At 40.2% G+C, this 12,500-nt stretch overlaps 1 protein-coding gene across 1 annotated transcript in view; it reads left to right on the top strand.

The window, feature by feature from the left end:
- Positions 1-12,500, top strand: part of LOC126986944 (homeotic protein spalt-major-like) — a 138,262-nt gene that overhangs the window by 37,864 nt on the left and 87,898 nt on the right. The window contains exon 3 of the mRNA XM_050843481.1: positions 2,696-2,733. The gene's annotated coding sequence lies outside the window, so the exon portion shown is untranslated. The remainder of the gene's footprint in view (positions 1-2,695; positions 2,734-12,500) is intronic.

The following is a 12,500-nucleotide window of genomic DNA, read 5'->3' on the forward strand; positions in this document are numbered from 1 at the left end:
TACTATATACTTCTGCTACTACTACTACTACTACTACTACTACTACTACTACTACTACTACTACTACTACTACTACTACTACTACTACTACTACTACTACTACTACTTCTATCACTGCAACTAAATAAATATCTTAACCTAAATAATAAATAAAGATTAAAAGCTCACGAGAAATTGAAAGAAAAAGAATCCGTTCCAATAATTGTTTTGAAACCTTTTTGGAGATGTGAGAAAGAAAGAAAGAAAGAAAGAAAGAAAAAATGTTTAATATGTTCGAAATTCTCAGGCGATCTGACGTCACCGTTGCTGGATTGCCAAACCTCGTAATAATCTCTCTCTCATACATCCGCCTTCTCATCCTCCCTTTAACTCCATTCTCCTTTCCTCTTTCTCCTCTCTTCCCCTTCCTTATTCATCCTTCCTCCCCTCCCTTCCTCCATCCTATTCCTCTCCCTTCTAGCAACCCCCTCTTCTCCCCTCCCCTCCCTTAGCTTCCCTTTGTATAGGCCTAAAGTGAGCAAGGTCAGGCCTACGTGGCATGTTACATCACCACACACACACACACACAGAGTAAGAGGCGTAGTTTGGACTTTATGTATGTATGTATGTATATGTGTGTGTGTGTGTGTGTGTGTGTGTGTAGGTTTTCTTCCTCTTCACTCTATGTTATGCTTTTTTAGGTCATCCGTTTTTCTCCGCGTTTGAAGCCATACTGTTTTTTTTTTTTAGCCCTTGTATGTTTTTGTAAGTCTATTTTTGGTTTTCTTTTTTTCAGCTGCAATGTTAGTTTTTTTTTTTTATCTCTTCGTATTGAGCTTACCTTACCTTTTTTTTGTACTCATTCCTTTCTCTTTCGTTCTTAAATCTCACTTGTTCTCTTTTTTTTTGTACTAGCCATTGTTATTTTTTTCTTTTATTTACTCTTCTTTTAGTGGTTGCTTAAGTTAGACTAGGTTCGCATCAGAGGGGCTAGCAATTGAATAGGCTTGGTTAAGTTAGGTTAGGTATGCTCTGGTAAGGTTTAGTTTGGTTAAGATTGGTTTGGTTTGGTCTGATTAGGTTTGGTTTGGTTTGGTTAAGTATGGTATGATTAGGTTTGGTTTGGTTTGGTCTGATTAGGTTTGGTTTGGTTTGGTTAAGTATGGTATGATTAGGTTTGGTTTGGTTTGGTTTGGTTTGGTTAAGTATGATATGATTAGGTTTGGTTTGGTTTGGTTTGATTTGGTTTGGTTGGGTTTGGTTGGGTATGATATAGTTAAGTTTGGTTTGATTTGGTCTGATTTGATTTGGTTTGGTTAGGTTTCGTTTGGTTTCGTTTGGTTAGGTTTGGTTAGGCATGATATAGTTAGGTTTGATTAGGTTAGGTTAGGCTTCGTTTGGTTTGGTCTGATTAGATTTGGTTAGGTTAGGTTTGGTTTTGGTTAGGTTTGATTAGGTTGTTTTTTATTAGGTTTGGTTTTGGTTAAGTTTAGTTTGCTTTGAATTGTTTTGGTTTGGTTCGCTTTGGCTTGGGTTAGCGCGGTTTAGTTTGACATAATTTGGCTCACTTTCATTGGTTGATAATTTCTTTTCTCATGCTTTTATTGTTGTTGATTGTAATGTTCCTGGATTTTTTTTCTCTCACTCTCTACTGCATTTCACCATCGCTCCATCATTGTTCTGTGTGCTACATTTCGTGCTTTTCACGCCCCATGCACATAGGTAACACACACACACACACACACACACACACACACACACACACACAATTATTTCATTTCTCCATTATGGCAGCCCCTTTCCTCTGCACACACACACACACACACACACACACACACACACACACATAAACGAAGCTATTTCAACACCCTCTTTCTCTCTCTCTCTCTCTTCTTCTCTCTCTCTATGCATATTTTCCCATTTCACTAAAACTTGATTGAGAGAGAGAGAGAGAGAGAGAGAGAGAGAGAGAGAGAGAGAGAGAGAGAGAGAGAGAGAGAGAGAGAGAGAGAGAGAGAACCAGCAAAATTCTTCCACCACAAAAGGAGGAAAGGAGACCAACGGTTGCCAAGATGATATAAATTTCTCTCATCTTTCCTCCCTCTTTCCTCCTCCTCCTCCTCCTCCTCCACCTTTTTATCTCCCTCCTCCATCCTTCTCCTCCCTCTCCTCCACCTCCATCTTTCTCTTTACTCGCCTTCCTTCCTCTCCCTCTCTCGTTTTCTATTCCCTCCTCCTCCTCCTCCTCCTCCTCCCTTGTGTGTGCCAGGGGAGGAAACAATGGAAGAAGAGACGGAGATAAAGGAATCGTGAGGTGAAGATGAAAGAGAGAGAGAGAGAGAGAGAGAGAGAGAGAGAGAGAGAGAGAGAGAGAGAGAGAGAGAGAGAGAGAGAGAGAGAGAGAGAGAGAGAGAGTGTGTAGTAACGTTTTTGAGATTGAGGTTTTCATCGTCGTTGTTTTTGTTGTTGATATTCTTTTTCTCCAGTTATTATTATTATTATTATTATTATTATTATTATTATTATTATTATTATTATTATTATTATTATTATTATTATTATTATTATTATTATTATTATTATTACTACTGCTACTGCTACTACTACTACTCCTACTATTTTTACCACAACTACTACTACTACTACTACTACTACTACTATCATTATCATTATTATTAAAGTTAGTATTTATCATTTTTTCCTTTATTCTTTGTAGACGTGAGCGGAGGGGAACAAAAGGCCTCGTCAGGAGCGGTAAGTACATGGCGGTGCTGTCGTTAGGACCCTCAAATTACAATGTTCGGGCTGGCGGTGACGTCCTTGAGGCTGAGCAGTTGATGTTCCTCGCTACTATTACTACAGGGAGGGAGGGACAGGGAGGAAGTGCTTTTTTCCTTCCTCGTAGATTTGTACACACCCATCCAATCTTTTTTTTGTTCGAGAAAGGAGGAAGTCAAGGGCAAACAGAAGCAACAACAACAATAAAAACAAGCATTAAAACAATACGATGAAACAATAAAACAACGATAAAACAATAAAAAATAATTAAAACAACAACACGCTGCTCCAACAACCGCAACAAAAGAAAATAGAAATACCAAACAGCATAATCAGATTCGGTTAAAGAAGCCTCTCGATGCATCCCTCTCGAAAGCATTTAAGTCATAGGAAGGAGAAAGTACAGACCAATGGATGCGGTGTCCTGAGTTTACTAGTGAAAGGAGTGAAAAAAATGAAGATACTGGCTAACCCTTGCAGTAGGAAGTTGGACAGCACAGGGATAATATAGAGTAGAAAGTCGTGAGCAGCAAGGTCGCGGAAGAGGTGGAGGTATGCAATTAGTGAGTTCTGAAGAGCCGGTAATAGGAAAATAGTAATGGAGGTTAGCAAGGAAGGGAAGGGAATTTAAGGGGTAGAGGACAGTCAGTTAGAAGAGGAAGTTAGTGAAACGAAAAACATACTCTACTCTAATCTACTCTCTCGTTGCAGCCCCCGCCCCCCTCCCACACACACACACATATGATCGTACTCAACACAGGGGCTGGCAAACAAAGCATCGAGGTAGTGGGATTAGTGGAGACGATACAGAAATCATATTAGTATTTTCCCAACGTCGAAATCAACACCATTTTAAATAATTCTCATTCAGCGAAGAAAAGAAAATGTGAGAATGGAATTTTACGAACACTGACGCATTGAGAGTCATTATATAAGAAACGAATATAATCTGTTGGGTGGAGTGAACGTGAGGGGAGCTGGGGAGATTGTTGTGTTGGGAGTGTGTGGTTGTTGGGGGCGCTTAGCTACTTGAGGAGGGGTGTCGTGAGTGGTTGTTGTTGTTGTTGTTGTTGTTGTTGTTTATGTCTTTTGTGGTTGTGACTGGGGATGATGTTGCTGTTGTTGTTGTTGTTGTTGTTGGTGGTGGTGGTGGTGGTGGAAGTATTTTTTTTTCTTTGCTTATCATAATCAAAATCATAATCATTCTTCTTCTATATCTTCACCTTTATTGATGTTCTCTGTTTATTCTTATTCATACTCTTATTCTCATTATAACATTTTCATCGTCATCATCATCATCATTATTGTCATTAAAACAGATTATTTTCGAAGCTCTGGGGAAGAATGTTGAACTAAATACTTTCTTCCTCCTTTTCTTTCCCACTTTTCCTCCTCCTCCTCCTCCTCCTCCTCCTCCTCCGCGCCCCCTCCCACGCCCCGTTTTGGGTACGCCGAGAGGGCCCCGCGGAGCAACCCTTGGTATTAAGACGCCCCGCCGCGACCCTGCCCCTTCGCCCCTTTATGCCCCCCTTCCCCCCTCCCTCCTGTGACGCCCCTCATTACGTCATCAAGCCACGCCCATCTGTAGTTAAAATGATGTTGGTGAAGATAATGATGGTAATGATGATAATGATGATTCACTACTATTACTACTACTACTACTACTACTACTACTATTACTATTTCTACTACTACTTCTACTACTACTACTACTACTACTACTACTACTACTACTACTACTACCATTTCTACACCTACTACTACTACTACTATTACTACTACTACTACTACTACTACTACTACTACTACGGCTTCTTCTTCTTCTTCTTCTTCTTTTTCTTTTTCTTCGTCTTTTTCTACTACTACTACTACTACTACTACTACGAGCAACAACAACAACAACAACAACAACAACAACTACAACACAAATAATGAGGGAAAAAGAAACAAAAAAAAAAAAGAGGAGAAAAGCAGCACAACTTTCTTCCCGTCAATTTCTAAAAAGTAAAAGTGGAAAGAAGAGAAATAAGAAAAATGCATTGTGGTCGCGGTCTCCTTTTTCTTCTCTTGTTGTTTTCAGTTTACCATCAGTCTCTCTCTCTCTCTCTCTCTCTCTCTCTGATTTATCCTTCCTTATTTCTCGTTTCACTTTTTTGCGCTATTCAGTATTATCCAGTTAGTGCTATTCTCTCTCTCTCTCTCTCTCTCTCTCTCTCTCTCTCAGCCATTTTTACCTCGCGGGGGAAATTTCGGTCCATTTAAAACTTTCACGGCAACGAAAGACTTAGGCAACGCAATTTTGGTTTGTTTTGTTCTCTCTTAAACGGAAAGAGAGAGAGAGAGAGAGAGAGAGAGAGAGAGAGAGAGAGAGAGAGAGAGAGAGAGAGAGAGAGAGAGAGAAAGGTAGGGAGGAGATAAAAGGAAGGGGAGGGAGAGAAGGAAAAGGAAAGAAATTGAAAGAAGAGATAGAAAGGAGAAGGAAAATTAGAGCAAGTTGAGAGAGAGAGAGAGAGAGAGACCAGGTGCTAGACGGAAGCTCATTTAGTGGAGTAATTCAGAAACATTGTTATTTCTTTGCACCCCCAAAAAAGTAACAACATAATGTAATAAAAATAAACATAGTAAAAAATATAATCGAGAAGAGGTAAAGTAAACGAAAATATTAAAGGAAAACGTTGCGACTTTTATCACCAACGTTTCATTAACTTCAAAGCTCAACGATAATAAAAGAGATAAAAATTAGTCCTTAAGTGTTAGCAAAATCGCAAAGAAGTGTACTACTACTACTACTACTACTACTACTACTACTACTACTACTACTACTACTACTATCAAAGCAAGTTGTTATCAGTAGTATGTTTCTTTAAGTGTTCAAGAGAGTCGCCAAATGTATCACAGAGTCTCTTTTTATGTGTCACTGTGTGTGTGTGTGTGTGTGTGTGTGTGTGTGTGTGTGGGTGGGTGGGTGTGAGGCCATGTTTTTTTTGTTGTACCCAGAAAGAGAGAGAGAGAAGCAAGATCGTTTTTCTGCTCCAATAGTCAGGAGATTCAAACTAGAAAACTTAATCTCTCTCTCTCTCTCTCTCTTTTTCTTATGGAAGTACAGCAAGTACCCACACGCTCGCCTTTGCTGTCTCATGGAACACTTTTTTTTTTTTTTTCTTCTTTTTTTCTTTTTTGCTTTTGTTTGGACTTAAATTGGAGGTGTGTGTGTGTGTGTGTATGTGTGTGTGTGTGTGTGTGTGTGTGTGTGTGTGTGTGTGTGTGTGTGTGTGTGTGTGTGTTGTTTGTGCATCTGTATTTTTGTATATGAGCTCGTGTTTTGTCGGATGAGTATATGTGTTTGTTCATGTGTGTGTGTGTGTTTGTGTATGGCCTTGTATATGAGGTACCTGTATGTGTGCTTGTGTTGCGTATTCGGTGTACATGTGTTTGTCTGTGAGCCTTGTTATTGTTCCATGTGCATGTGTTTTTGTGTATGTTTTTTTTTTTTATACACCAGAGGAGTCCGTTCAAAGGCATAAAAAAGGTAACAAATGTGATTAAAAAGCCCGCTACTCACTGCTCCTATAAAGAGTTAAAGGAGTGGCCGAAAGATAGGTCAATTTCGGGAGGAGAAGTGTTTCGTAATTTTGTGTTTGTGTTGCTTGCTCTGGCGTATGTATGTCTGTTGTGTAAGATGCGTAAATAAGTCTGTCTGTGTGTTTGTGTTTCTCGTCAGTGTTGTTCCTATCATTAGGTGTTGCAGGGGTACGCGGTCCTCGCAAGCACTGTATGTTTTCTGTGTTTTCCTGTGTTGTGTATCGTAATTTTGTGTTTGTGTTGCTTCCTCTGGTGTATGTATGTCTATTGTGTAAGATGCGTAAATAAGTCTGTCTATGTGTTTGTGTTTCTCGTCAGTGTTGTTCGTATCATTAGGTGTTGCAGAGGTACGCGGTCCTCACAAGCACGGCCACAACGGTACTGTTACGAGGGGTGCGGTTACGCGGTAGTTTGTCGTGTAGTTGATAATTGGGGGTGAAGTGTGCTTGACTTTTACGGCGAGACAACCTCTGTTATTACACCCGAAACTGCTGCTATTAGTACTGCTGCTATTTTTGCTGCTGCTACTGTTCTTTTTTTTTTTTTTTGCTATTAGTAAGGTAACACTTGAATTGGTCTTATTATACCTTCAATAGCAATTATGGCATACCACCACCACCACCACCACCACCAGCAACAACAACAACAACAACAACAACAACAACAACAACAACTTCTTCTTATACTACTACTACTACTACTACTACTACTACTACTACTACTATTACTATTACTACTACTACTACTACTACTACTACTTTTTTTTTTTTTACAAAGGAGACAGCTCAAGGGCACAAAAAAAAGAAACAATAATAAAAAAAGCCCGCTACTCGCTTCTCCTGCCACTACTACTACTGCTACTACTACTACTACTACTACTACTACTACTATCCTCTCATCAAGTCTTCAGCATGCTCCTCACACGCTTCCTTTGCACTTATTTATTCACTTTTATCTTCTTTTTTTTCGCTGCCTCGGGTCGTCGTTTCTGTGGTCGCGGGAAGTCGTTTTTACTCTTCTTTTCACATTTTCCTCGTTTCCTTTAATGGCAGTGCTCGCCCCTTCCTTCCTCCTCCTCCTCCTATTTCTCCTCCTCGTCCTCCTCCTCCCCTTCCTCACAAGAATGCATGCAGCCAACTTCCACTCCCCTTTTCTCCCTCCTCCAAGAAACCTCAGAATTTTAATGTGTGTGCGTGTGTTTAGTGTGTTGTGGGTTGGTCGGTTGTGGGTTGTCTGTATACTTGGGGGTTGAGGTTTCTTTTTCCAGTTTACGTAGACAGCCTCAGCCCTCCTTTCTCAACCTCGTAAACAACCTCAGACTTCAACTTAGGTATAGTTTAGAGGTGGGGGTGGGTTGTGGGTGGGTGGATGGGGTGAGGTCTTTCGTATTGCAAGACCCCAATCTCCTTTCCCTTTCCCTTTCTCAACTTCACAAGCAACCTCAAATATCAACTGGGTGTGTTTCAGAGGGTGTGGGTTTGTGAGTCTTGGGTTGTCAATGTAGGTGCGGGTTGGGTACTTTTCCATATTGCAAGACCCAATCTCTTTTCCCTTTCCCTTTCTCAACTTCACAAGCAACCTCAAATATCAACTGGGTGTGTTTCAGAGGGTGTGGGTTTGTGAGTCTTGGGTTGTCAATGTAGGTGCGGGTTGGGTACTTTTCCCTATTGCAAGACCCAATCTCTTTTCCCTTCCCCTTTCTCAACTTCACAAGCAACCTCAAATATCAACTGGGTGTGTTTCAGAGGGTGTGGGTTTGTGAGTCTTGGGTTGTCAATGTAGGTGTGGGTTGGGTACTTTTTCCTATTTCAAGACCCCAATCTCCTTTCCCTTTCCCTTTCTCAACTTCACAAGCAACCTCAAATATCAACTGGGTGTGTTTCAGAGGGTGTGGGTTTGTGAGTCTTGGGTTGTCAATGTAGGTGTTATTTGGGGTTGTGCTTTTTCCTATTTCAAGACCCCAATCTCCTTTCCCTTTCCCTTTCTCAACTTCACAAGCAACCTCAAATATCAACTGGGTGTGTTTCAGAGGGTGTGGGTTTGTGAGTCTTGGGTTGTCAATGTAGGTGTTGTTTGGGGTTGTACTTTTTCCTATTTCAAGACCCCAATCTCCTTACTCTCTCCTTCTCTTAACCCCACAAGCAACCTCAAACTTCTGTTGTGGGTGTTTCAGTGGGTGTGGGTTAATGAGTCTTGGGTTGTCAGTGTACGTGTGGGTTGATAAGTACTTTTTGCAGTATTAGTACGAATGTAGACAACCTCAGACTAACTTTTTCAGCCTCACAAACACTCTCAAATGTCGACTGTGGGTGTTTCATGGGCTGTTGATTGGTAGGTCGTGGGTTGTCAGTGTAAATGTGGGTTGGAGTACTTTTTGCAGTGTTAGTACGAATATAGACAACCTCAGACCCACTTTCTCAACCTCAAATGTAGTCTGTGCATGGGTGTTTCAGGGTGTGGGTTTATGAGTCGTGGGGCTTTCAGTGTAGGTGTGTGCTGGGTACTTTTTCTTCATCAGGCGTAAGGTACCTCAGCGGGGGGTCGGGTTGGGTTACCTGGGCACACGTTGGGTACACCTGTTTTTCTGTATCTGGTCCGCATCTGGTCTTGTACACGTTCAGAATTAGCGTGTTCTCTTTCTTTCGTGTCTCGTCTAATTGACTCCGCCTCATTTGGGTCGTTATCAAGCTGTAACTTCCTCGATTTCTTGTCTCAGTCATTTAGTACCTGTGTGTGTGTGTGTGTGTGTGTGTGTGTGTGTGTGTGTGTGTGAGTGTGAGGATACGTGGGTTTGTGCATCTCCAAATTCCCCAAAAGTTAGCCCTCATAAGTCCATTTACCCAAACATTATGAAATTTACTCATTAAAAAGTTACAAATCAAGAAATTCATACCTGCATCTCTTAATTCCCCAAAAGTTAGCCATTCAAAAGTAATATAGGTTCTGGTAGATTGGGTAAAGCAAGTGTGAATTCTGTGGTTCCTGTTTTTATTTTATTTTATTTTATTTATGATTTTTTTGTGTGTGTGTTTGAAGGTGAAGTCCAGGGGTGCGTGGGTTCCCTGCTTTCTTGCCCTCCGTTTTTATGTGCGTGTCTAAAATTTATGGCGTTTGGGTACGTGTGTTTATGGATATGTTTAGGACGGATGAAAAAAAAAAAAGTGTGTTTCTTGATATCTTGTTTTTAATGAGTATTTTTTTCTGATGTTTGGATATTTGGACTAATGGATAGCTAGCTTTTTTTTAGTATATGGATAAATCAGTTGTGAATGTATTGGTTTCTTACTTTTTAATGAGTAAATTTCATATGTGAACATCTTTGGCTTCTTACTTCCTAATGAGTCTTAACTTCCATACTGTTTTGATACCTGGACTTTGAAGGGTCAACTTTTTTGGGGGAAAATTAGGCAAAAAAGGAGTATAATTCTTGGCGTCTTGCTTATTAATGAGTCTAAATTTCATAATGTTTCGATACCTGGACTAATGAAGGGTTAACTTTTGTGGGAATCAAGTAAACCAGGTGTGAATTTCTTGGTTTAATGTTCTTCAATGGGTCTAAATTTCATAATGTTTCGATACCTGAGCTTAAGAAGGATTTACTTTTTGGGAAATTAGTAAAGGTGTGACTTTATTGGATTCAGTTGTTGGCTTCTCTAATGGTCTCAGGGACATATTCTTAAACATTTCGTCACCCAAGAACACACATTTGACATGGCTTTCGTAAGGGTTATGGGCGTTTCCAGGGGGTAGTTTAATGAACCTGGTGATAGTTTGACCCTTCTTCTAAACCCCGAACCCCAAAAAACAATCTCTAGAATCCGATTGATCATGTTTTCGTCCTTTGCAAATAGTTGATGTGGGTGTTGGTAGCGTCTAAGAATACCGCCCTCAGTTTCATGTTCTTTGGGAGCACCTGAAGTCTTGAAGGGAAGCGGATGAAGAAATGTTACTTGCTTGGGTTCTTGATTGCTTCTCTAATTAAGGGTCTAAGTTTTATGGTGTGCAAGTACGTAGATATATGGTGAATATGGTGAGGGGAAGATAAGGTGAAGGTTAGAGTAGTTTTGGAGGTGAGGTGATACTCGTTTGTGGGAAGGTTAGATACTTCTCTCTCTCTTTTTTCGGTAAATTGCTCACAGGAAGAAAAAAAAGGATTGAAACGTTGTACCTAATTTTCTCTTCCTATCTTTCTTTTTCTTTTTTTTTCTTTTTCTTTTTTCTTTTTTCTTTCTTTGTTTCTATCTGTTTATCTTTCTGTCTTTGTCTCTGTCTATCTTTCTTTCTATCTATCTTTCAACCTTTATTTATTTTGCTATTGCTATCAACAGAAAGGTTCATAATTTTTCTCTTAGCCATCTTCTCTGTCTTTGTTTCTGTCTGTCTTTCTTTCTATCTATCTTTCAACCTTTATTTCTTTTACTATTGCTATCAACAGAAAAGTTCCTCATTTTTCTCTTAGCCATTTTCTCTGTCTTTGTTTCTGTCTGTCTTTCTTTCTATCTATCTTTCAACCTTTATTTCTTTTACTATTACTATCAACAGAAAGCTTCCTCATTTTCCTCTTACCCATCTTCGTTAGGCAATTTTCCAATATCTCCGTTACTTAAAGCTTCCTAAGAGAGTCGTCATCGTTACCAACTCAAACAGCAAGGACAGCTTCAGTCATTCCCTCCCTCCCTCCCCTAATCCCACACACTTCACTTTCTATCACCTCTATCGCCTTCGTTGAATACCACATACTTCAGTGCAATTACTTTTTTCTTCTTGGTCTCTTTGCGCCGTACCATTATTAAAAGAGAAAATTGATACGTTGGAGGCTGGCGTTAGCTCGTAAAAGTGATTCGTAGATATCTCGTATTAACAGAGGTCTGGGACAGTGATATTATTGGAACTTATCTCAAGGAATGGCCGAGGGAGAAGCTTGTGATAAATTGATAGGTTGGAGGTTGAGATTCGCACGTAAAAAGGGTATATAGCAATCTTGTGAAGGAACTGGGGCATGGGACAGAGATATTATTGGAACTTATCTCAGGGAATGGCCGAGGGAGGAGCTTGTGATAAATTGATAGGTTGGAGGTTGAGATTCGCACGTAAAAGTGGTTCATAGCGATCTCATAAGAAACAGAGGCCTGGGACAGTGATATCGCTGGAACTGATCTCAAGGAATGGCCAAGGAAAGAGCTTTTGATATTGGTGGTGTTGGAACTGGTCTCAAGGAATGGGCGAGGAGGAAGCTAGTGGTTATGGATATTGTTGGAAATGCTCTCAATGAATGGCCGAGGAAAAAGCTTGTGACTGGTGATATTGTTGGAACTGGTCTCAAGGAATGGCTGAAGAAATAGCTTGTGATATGGGTGGTGTTGCAACTGGTCTCAAGGAATGGTCGAGGAAAGTGCTTTTGACATTGGTGGTGTTGCAACTGGTCTCAAGGAATGGCTGATGAAATAGCTTGTGATATGGGTGGTGTTGGAACTGGTCTCAAGGAATAGCCGAGGAAGAAGCTTGTGATATGGAGAGTGTCGGAATTGGTCTCAAGGAAGGGCTGAGGAAAGAACTTGTGACTGGTGATATTGTTGGAACTGGTCTCAAGGAAGGGCCGAGGAAAGAACTTGTGACTGGTGATATTGTTGGAAATGCTCTCAAGGAATGGTCGAGGGAAGAGATTTTGACATTGGTGGTGTTGGAACTGGTCTCAAGGAATGGCCGAGGAAGAAGCTTGTGATATAGGTGGTGTTGGAACTGGTCACAAGAAAAAAATGGCTGATGAAATAGCTTGTGATATGGGTGGTGGTGGTGTCTATGGTGTTGATTAATGAGTGGAGTAATAAAGCACTTCACCCCATGTATTAACCATTAAATATCTCCTCTACTCTCATTCTTCAGGAGTTTATCATTAAAGAAAATATTATAGTGTTTCTGCTAATATATTATCCACTATTTATTTCACCAACTTTAAATTCTTCAAACGTGCTCCTTTCTTTTTTTTTCTTATCCATTATATATCGAGTCTACTCCTATTCTTCAGACGGAGTTTATTATTAAGAAAAGTATTATGGTGTTTCTGCCCATATATTACCCTTTTATATATCACATCTACTTTAAATTCTTATGGCGTGCGCATTTTTCCTTTCTTTTGCCCTGGCCACTATATTTACGGCTTA

This window comes from Eriocheir sinensis, chromosome 63 (assembly GCF_024679095.1).
Source record: "Eriocheir sinensis breed Jianghai 21 chromosome 63, ASM2467909v1, whole genome shotgun sequence".
NCBI classification, from domain to species: domain Eukaryota; kingdom Metazoa; phylum Arthropoda; class Malacostraca; order Decapoda; family Varunidae; genus Eriocheir; species Eriocheir sinensis.